This window comes from Nerophis ophidion, linkage group LG11 (assembly GCF_033978795.1).
Source record: "Nerophis ophidion isolate RoL-2023_Sa linkage group LG11, RoL_Noph_v1.0, whole genome shotgun sequence".
NCBI lineage: Eukaryota > Metazoa > Chordata > Actinopteri > Syngnathiformes > Syngnathidae > Nerophis > Nerophis ophidion.
In genome coordinates, this window is record NC_084621.1 from 11,426,996 (window position 1) to 11,435,285 (window position 8,290).

Genomic DNA, 8,290 nt, shown 5'->3' on the forward strand with positions numbered 1-8,290 from the left:
TGCAATAAGCCTTAATTCAGGTTTTTATTACTTTGGTTTTGTTTTTAGAGGCATATTTTTACACTATTTTGACCTTGGGTTAGGTTTGCTCCAGTTTTAACCCACGTTATTGCATCCTAGGTAACTCACTTCTGGGGGAGGTATAGCTCGGTTGGTAGAGTGGTAGTGCCAGCAACTTCAGGGTTCCAGGTTCCAGCCCCGCTTTCTGCCATCCGGGTCGCTGGCGAGACACTTTACCCACCTGCTCCCTGTGCCACCCACACTGGTTTAAAAATGGAACTTAGATATTGGGTTTCACAATGTAAAGCGCTTTGGGTCACTAGAGAAACACGCTATATAAATATATATGTATGTACTTCAATTTTAAATCGATGTAAATTAAATCAATCAATCAATGTTTATATAAATAGCCCTAGATCACAAGTGTCTCAAAGGGCTGCACAAACCACAACGACATCCTCGGTAGGGCCCACATAAGGGAAAAGAAAAACTCACCCCAGTGGGACGTCGACAATGATGACTGAGAAATCTTGGAGAGGACTGCATATGTGGGCAAAAACCCCCTCCGCCCCAGGGGACCGAAAGCAATGGATGTCGAGCAGATCTAACATATTGTGATAGTCCAATCCATAGTGGATCTAACGTAACCGTGAGAATCAAGTCCAAAGTGGATCCAATATGGTAGTGAGAGTCCCGTCCAAAGTGGAGCCAGCAAGAAACCATCCCAAGCGGTCCCGATCAGCAGTGCAGGGATGCCCCCAATTGATACACAGGCGAGCAATCCATCCTGGGTCCCGACTCTGGACATGAGGTCCATCCTGGGTCCCGACTCTGGACGAGAGGTCCATCCTGGGTCCCGACTCTGGACGAGAGGTCCATCCTGGGTCCCGACTCTGGACGAGAGGTCCATCCTGGGTCCCGACTCTGGACGAGAGGTCCATCCTGGGTCCCGACTCTGGACGAGAGGTCCATCCTGGGTCCCGACTCTGGACGAGAGGTCCATCCTGGGTCCCGACTCTGGACGAGCGGTCCATCCTGGGTCCCGACTCTGGACATGAGGTCCATCCTGGGTCCCGACTCTGGACATGAGGTCCATCCTGGGTCCCGACTCTGGACATGAGGTCCATCCTGGGTCCCGACTCTGGACATGAGGTCCATCCTGGGTCCCGACTCTGGACGAGCGGTCCATCCTGGGTCCCGACTCTGGACGAGCGGTCCATCCTGGGTCCCGACTCTGGACGAGCGGTCCATCCTGGGTCCCGACTCTGGACGAGAGGTCCATCCTGGGTCCCGACTCTGGACGAGAGGTCCATCCTGGGTCCCGACTCTGGACGAGAGGTCCATCCTGGGTCCCGACTCTGGACGAGAGGTCCATCCTGGGTCCCGACTCTGGACGAGAGGTCCATCCTGGGTCCCGACTCTGGACGAGAGGTCCATCCTGGGTCCCGACTCTGGACGAGAGGTCCATCCTGGGTCCCGACTCTGGACGAGAGGTCCATCCTGGGTCCCGACTCTAGACGAGAGGTCCATCCTGGGTCCCGACTCTAGACGAGAGGTCCATCCTGGGTCCCGACTCTGGACGAGAGGTCCATCCTGGGTCCCGACTCTGGACGAGAGGTCCATCCTGGGTCCCGACTCTGGACGGGCGGTCCATCCTGGGTCCCGACTCTGGACGGGCGGTCCATCCTGGGTCCCGACTCTGGACGGGCGGTCCATCCTGGGTCCCGACTCTGGACGGGCGGTCCATCCTGGGTCCCGACTCTGGACGGGCGGTCCATCCTGGGTCCCGACTCTGGACGAGAGGTCCATCCTGGGTCCCGACTCTGGACGAGAGGTCCATCCTGGGTCCCGACTCTAGACGAGAGGTCCATCCTGGGTCCCGACTCTAGACGAGAGGTCCATCCTGGGTACCGACTCTGGACGAGAGGTCCATCCTGGGTCCCGACTCTGGACGAGCGGTCCATCCTGGGTCCCGACTCTGGACGAGCGGTCCATCCTGGGTCCTGACTCTGGAAAGCCAGAGAGACATTCCAGAGTACTGGAGCCCGAATGGAAAACAAACAAAATTAAACGTCTTTAGGCCATTCCCTGCAACCAGGAGGAGGTTTTTGTAACCTGAAACCTGTTTTAAATTAGTTTCATTATTTATTAAAAAATACAAGTAATTTTACTTAAAAATAGATATACTTTCTACACCAAATGACTTTGAGAAAATAATTTTGAATGGAGAATCGATTCTGAATCGACTTGTCACCCCAAAAATCGGATTTGTCAAGTGCCCAAAAATTCATGACATACAGGATAATCTTGAAAATAATTAAATGCAATTTTATAAAAATAAAAAATAAAATTACTTTTATTTTTTTTTATAAAATACTTTGCACTAATTGCCAACACTGTCATGAAAAATATTAGCTTCCATCCATTTCTACCGCTTGTCCCTTTTGGGGTTGGGGGGGGGGGGGGGGGGGTTGCTGGAGCCTATCAGCTGCACATGGGCGGAAGGCGGAGTACACCTTGGACAAGTCGCCTCTCATCTCAGGGCCAACACACCCAACCAAAATATACAGTAATGAAGTGTTTATATTAAGTTAAAAAAATGAAACTGTATAATTTATACAAATGCATTAGTTTTTCAACGAGCAATATAAAAGGATGTAGTTGCTGGTAAATCTGGTCTTCAGTGCCCCCGTGTGGTCTGTGGGCGCAACAACATGATCCTGGTGACGTCATCCATAATGTGACCTGAGGATGTTTCATCCGGGCGGAGACGGAGCGCAAAACAAGCCTACCTCAGTGCTCCTGTGGCGGTGACGTCACTGCTCCCAGGTGTGGCACCAGAGAGCCAGGTAGTCATGTTCGGGAGTAAAAAGAAATAAGACAAATGTTTTTAGGACGTTCCCGAAGTCGCTTGATTTGTTGTTTTAGTGGCCGGAAGGAAGTTTGCCGCATGATAAGAAAGATCTCCTCAAGGGACTCTAATTATCTTCCAAAGTCGTCCAACTGGGAGTCTCAGGCATGGCGGCCGTGTGCTGAACAAGAAGCATCTTTTAAAGCATCGAATTCTCTTCCAAAGTCGTCCAAGCCATGGCGGCTGTGTGCTGAACAAGAAACATCTTTGAAAGCACAGCTGAGTAGTCACTGGCACTCATTAGTAGGTGTCGGATCGATACATGCTTGCATCGATCGACTGTCACTCATTAGGCGTCGGATCGATACATGCTCGCAAGCTAGGCGGGAAGACTTCCGCTTGAAGGCAAAGGTAAGTTGAGTTGAAAACTTTTTTTTTTTTAATGTAACTTTTTTTTAATCCGAATTACATGAGTTAGTTTGTATTTATTTGTTTTGGCACAAAGTGTTTAGAATTGGATGCGGTTGGTAACAAACATTGTAAACAAGACGTTAGCTTTTGTGTTTTACACCGTGCTTTATTAAGATGTAGAAAAAGTTTGTTGAAGTTTGTACTTTATCTAAAATGTTTTAAATCCCGAATTTTTTGGGTAAAAAATGTGGAGCTTTTTTTTTAGATTTCACAGAAAACATTGGAAACAAAATGTTAACTTTCGTGTTTCACACCACGCTTTTTTTTAAGCTGTATAAAAAGCGTGTTGACGTTTTCACTTTTTAAAATTGTTATTGTTTTTATCCTTTTTTAAATCCGAAGTTTTTTGCAAAAAAAAATTTTTATTTTTATTTTTTAGATTTCACAGAAAACATTGTAAACAAGGAGTTAGCTATTGTGTTTTAAATCGTGTTTTCTTTAGATGCAAAATAAAAAAATGTTGACGTTTTTACATTTTCAAAAATGTATTGATTTTATCCTTTTTTAAATTACTAGTTTTTTGGTAAAAAAAAATTGGAGATTTTTATTTTACAGAAATCATTGTAAACAATGTTAGCTTTTGTGTTTTACACCTGCTTTATTAAGATGTTGTAGAAAAAGTTTGTTGAAGTTTGTACTTTATCTAAAATTTATCAATTTTATCCTTTTTTTAAATCCCACATTTTTTGGTAAAAAATGTGGGGATTTTTTTTAGATTTCACAGAAAACATTGGAAACAAAAAGTTAACTTTCGTGTTTCACACCACGCTTTTTTTTAAGCTGTATAAAAAAGCTTGTTGACGTTTTCACTTTTTAAAATTATTGTTTTTATCCTTTTTTAAATCCGAAGTTTTTTGCAAAAAAAAAATATTTTTATTTTTTAGATTTCACAGAAAACATTGTAAACAAGGAGTTAGCTATTGTGTTTTAAATCGTGTTTTCTTTAGATGCAAAATAAAAAAATGTTGACGTTTTTACATTTTCAAAAATGTATTGATTTTATCCTTTTTTAAATTACTAGTTTTTTGGTAAAAAAAAATTGGAGATTTTTATTTTACAGAAATCATTGTAAACAATGTTAGCTTTTGTGTTTTACACCTGCTTTATTAAGATGTTGTAGAAAAAGTTTGTTGAGGTTTGTACTTTATCTAAAATTTATCAATTTTATCCTCTTTTTAAATCCCACATTTTTTGGTAAAAAATGTGGGGATTTTTTTTAGATTTCACCGAAAACATTGGAAACAAAAAGTTCGCTTTCGTGTTTCACACCACGCTTTTTTTTAAGCTGTATAAAAAGCGTGTTGACGTTTTCACTTTTTAAAATTGTTATTGTTTTTATCCTTTTTTAAATCCGAAGTTTTTTGCAAAAAAAAAATTTTATTTTTATTTTTTAGATTTCACAGAAAACATTGTAAACAAGGAGTTAGCTATTGTGTTTTAAATCGTGTTTTCTTTAGATGCAAAATAAAAAAATGTTGACGTTTTTACATTTTCAAAAATGTATTGATTTTATCCTCTTTTAAATTACTAGTTTTTTGGTAAAAAAAAATTGGAGATTTTTATTTTACAGAAATCATTGTAAACAATGTTAGCTTTTGTGTTTTACACCTGCTTTATTAAGATGTTGTAGAAAAAGTTTGTTGAGGTTTGTACTTTATCTAAAATTTATCAATTTTATCCTCTTTTTAAATCCCCAATTTTTTGGTAAAAAAGTTGGGGTTTTTTTTTTTTTAGATTTCACAGAAAACATTGGAAACAAAAAGTTAGCTTTCGTGTTTCACACCAAGCTTTTTTTTAAGCTGTATAAAAAGCGTGTTGACGTTTTCATTTTTTATTGTTTTTATCCTTTTTTAAATCCGAAGTTTTTTGCCCAAAAAAATATGATTTTTATTTTTTAGATTTCACAGAAAACATTGTAAACAAGGAGTTAGCTATTGTGTTTTAAATCATGTTTTCTTTAGATGTAAAAATTTTTTTTGACGTTTTTACATTTTCAAAAATGTATTGATTTTATCCTTTTTTAAATTACTAGTTTTTTGGTAAAAAAAATTGGAGATTTTTATTGTTATTTTACAGAAATCATTGTAAACAACGTTAGCTTTTGTGTTTTACACCGTGCTTTGTTAAGATATTGTAGAAAAAGTTTGTTGAAGTTTGTACTTTATCTAAAATGTATTAATTCTATCCTTTTTTTAAATCCCCAATTTTTTGCTAAAAAATGTGGGGATTTTTTTTTTAGATTTCACAGAAAACATTGGAAACAAAAAGTTAGCTTTCGTGTTTCACACCAAGCTTTTTTTTAAGCTGTATAAAAAGCGTGTTGACGTTTTCACTTTTTAAAATTGTTATTGTTTTTATCCTTTTTTAAATCCGAAGTTTTTTGCAAAAAAAAATTTTTATTTTTATTTTTTAGATTTCACAGAAAACATTGTAAACAAGGAGTTAGCTATTGTGTTTTAAATCATGTTTTCTTTAGATGCAAAATAAAAAAATGTTGACGTTTTTACATTTTCAAAAATGTATTGATTTTATCCTTTTTTAAATTACTAGTTTTTTGGTAAAAAAAATTGGAGATTTTTATTGTTATTTTACAGAAATCATTGTAAACAACGTTAGCTTTTGTGTTTTACACCGTGCTTTGTTAAGATATTGTAGAAAAAGTTTGTTGAAGTTTGTACTTTATCTAAAATGTATTAATTCTATCCTTTTTTTAAATCCCCAATTTTTTGGTAAAAAAGTTGGGGTTTTTTTTTTTTTAGATTTCACAGAAAACATTGGAAACAAAAAGTTAGCTTTCGTGTTTCACACCAAGCTTTTTTTTAAGCTGTATAAAAAGCGTGTTGACGTTTTCATTTTTTATTGTTTTTATCCTTTTTTAAATCCGAAGTTTTTTGCCCAAAAAAATATGATTTTTATTTTTTAGATTTCACAGAAAACATTGTAAACAAGAAGTTAGCTATTGTGTTTAAAATCATGTTTTCATTAGATGTAAAAAAAAAAAAAAGTTGACGTTTTTACATTTTCAAAAATGTATTGATTTGTATCCTTTTTTAAATTCCTAGTTTTTTGGTAAAAAAATTTGGAGATTTTTATTTTTATTTTACAGAAATCATTGTAAACAACGTTAGCTTTTGTGTTTTACACCGTGCTTTGTTAAGATGTTGTAGAAAAAGTTTGTTGAAGTTTGTACTTTATCTAAAATGTATTAATTTTATCCTTTTTTTAAATTGGGGATTTTTTTTAGATTTCACAAAAAACTGGAAACAAAAAGTTAGCTTTCGTGTTTCACACCAAGCTTTTTTTAAGCTGTATAAAAAGCGTGTTGACGTTTTCACTTTTTAAATGTTTTATTGTTTTTATCCTTTTTTAAATCCGAGGTTTTTTGCAAAAAAAATTTGATTTTTATTTTTTAGATTTCACAGAAAACATTGTAAACAAGAAGTTAGCTATTGTGTTTTAAATCATGTTTTCTTTAGATGTAAAAAAAAAAAAAAGGAAAAAAAAAGTTGTTGACGTTTTTACATTTTCAAAAATGTATTTATTTGATCCTTTTTTAAATACCTAGTTTTTTGGTAAAAAAAAATTGAAGATCTTTATTTTACAGAAATCATTGTAAACGTTAGCTTTTGTGTTTTACACCGTGCTTTATTAAGATGTTGTAGAAAAAGTTTGTTGAAGTTTGTACTGTATCTAAAATTTATTAATTTTATCCTTTTTTTAAATCCCCCAATTTTTTGGTAAAAAATGTGGGGATTTTTTTTAGATTTCACCGAAAACATTGGAAACAAAAAGTTAGCTTTCGTGTTTCACACCAGGCTTTTTTTAAACTGTATAAAAAGCGTGTTGACGTTTTCACTTTTTAAATTTTTTATTGTTTTTATCCTTTTTTAAATCCGAAGTTTTTTGCCAAAAAAAATAGATTTTTATTTTTTAGATTTCACAGAAAACATTGTAAACAAGAAGTTAGCTATTGTGTTTAAAATCATGTTTTCTTTAGATGTAAAAAAAAAAAAAAGTTGACGTTTTTACATTTTCAAAAATGTATTGATTTGATCCTTTTATAAATTCCTAGTTATTTGGTAAAAAAAAAATTGGAGATTTTTATTTTTATTTTACAGAAATCATTGTAAACAACGTTAGCTTTTGTGTTTTACACCGTGCTTTCTTAAGATGTATACAAAGCTCGTTTAAGTTTGCATTTTCTAAAATTTATTGACTTTATCCTTTTTTAAATCTGAAGTTTTTGGGTAAAAAATGGGGAGCTTTTTTTTTTTTAGATTTCACAGAAAACAATGGAAACAAGAGGTTAGCTTTTTGGTTTTACATCATGTTTTGTTTAGATGTAATAACAAAAAAAAGCTTGTTGACATTTTTATATTTTCTAAAATTGATTCATTTAATCAATTTTCATCCTTTTTTTAAAGGCCTACTGAAATGAGAGGTTCTTACAGTATTTAAAGGGGGATAGCAGGTCCATTCTATGTGTCATACTTCATCATTTTGCCATATTGCCATATTTTTTGCTGAAAGGATTTAGTAGAGAACATCCAAGATAAAGTTGGCAACTTGAGAAAAGCCTCGCCTGTACCGAGAGTCGCAGACGATGACGTCACATGTTGATGGCTCCTCACATCCTCACATTGTTTTTAATGGGAGCCTCCAACAAAAAGAGCTATTCGGACCGGGAAAACGACAATTTCCCCATTAATTTGAGCGAGGATGAAAGATTCGTGTTTGAGGATATCGATAGCGAAGGACTAGAAAAAAAAAAAAAAAGAAAAAAAACGCAATTGCATTGGGACAGATTTAGATGTTTTTAGACACATTTACTAGGATAATTCTGGGAAATCCCTTATCTTTCTATTGTGTTGCTAGTGTTTTAGTGAGTTTAACAGTACCTGATAGTCGGAGGGGTGTGTCCACGGCCTGGTCTTGACGCCAGTGTCTCAGGGAAGTCGACGGCAGCTT

The 8,290-nt window shown here is 36.1% G+C and overlaps 1 protein-coding gene across 1 annotated transcript in view; it reads left to right on the top strand.

The window, feature by feature from the left end:
* Positions 1-2,791: 2,791 nt before the first annotated feature.
* The window catches only part of rhbdl2 (rhomboid, veinlet-like 2 (Drosophila)), a 19,610-nt gene continuing 14,111 nt past the window's right edge, over positions 2,792-8,290 (top strand). The window contains exon 1 of the mRNA XM_061915099.1: positions 2,792-3,262. The gene's annotated coding sequence lies outside the window, so the exon portion shown is untranslated. The remainder of the gene's footprint in view (positions 3,263-8,290) is intronic.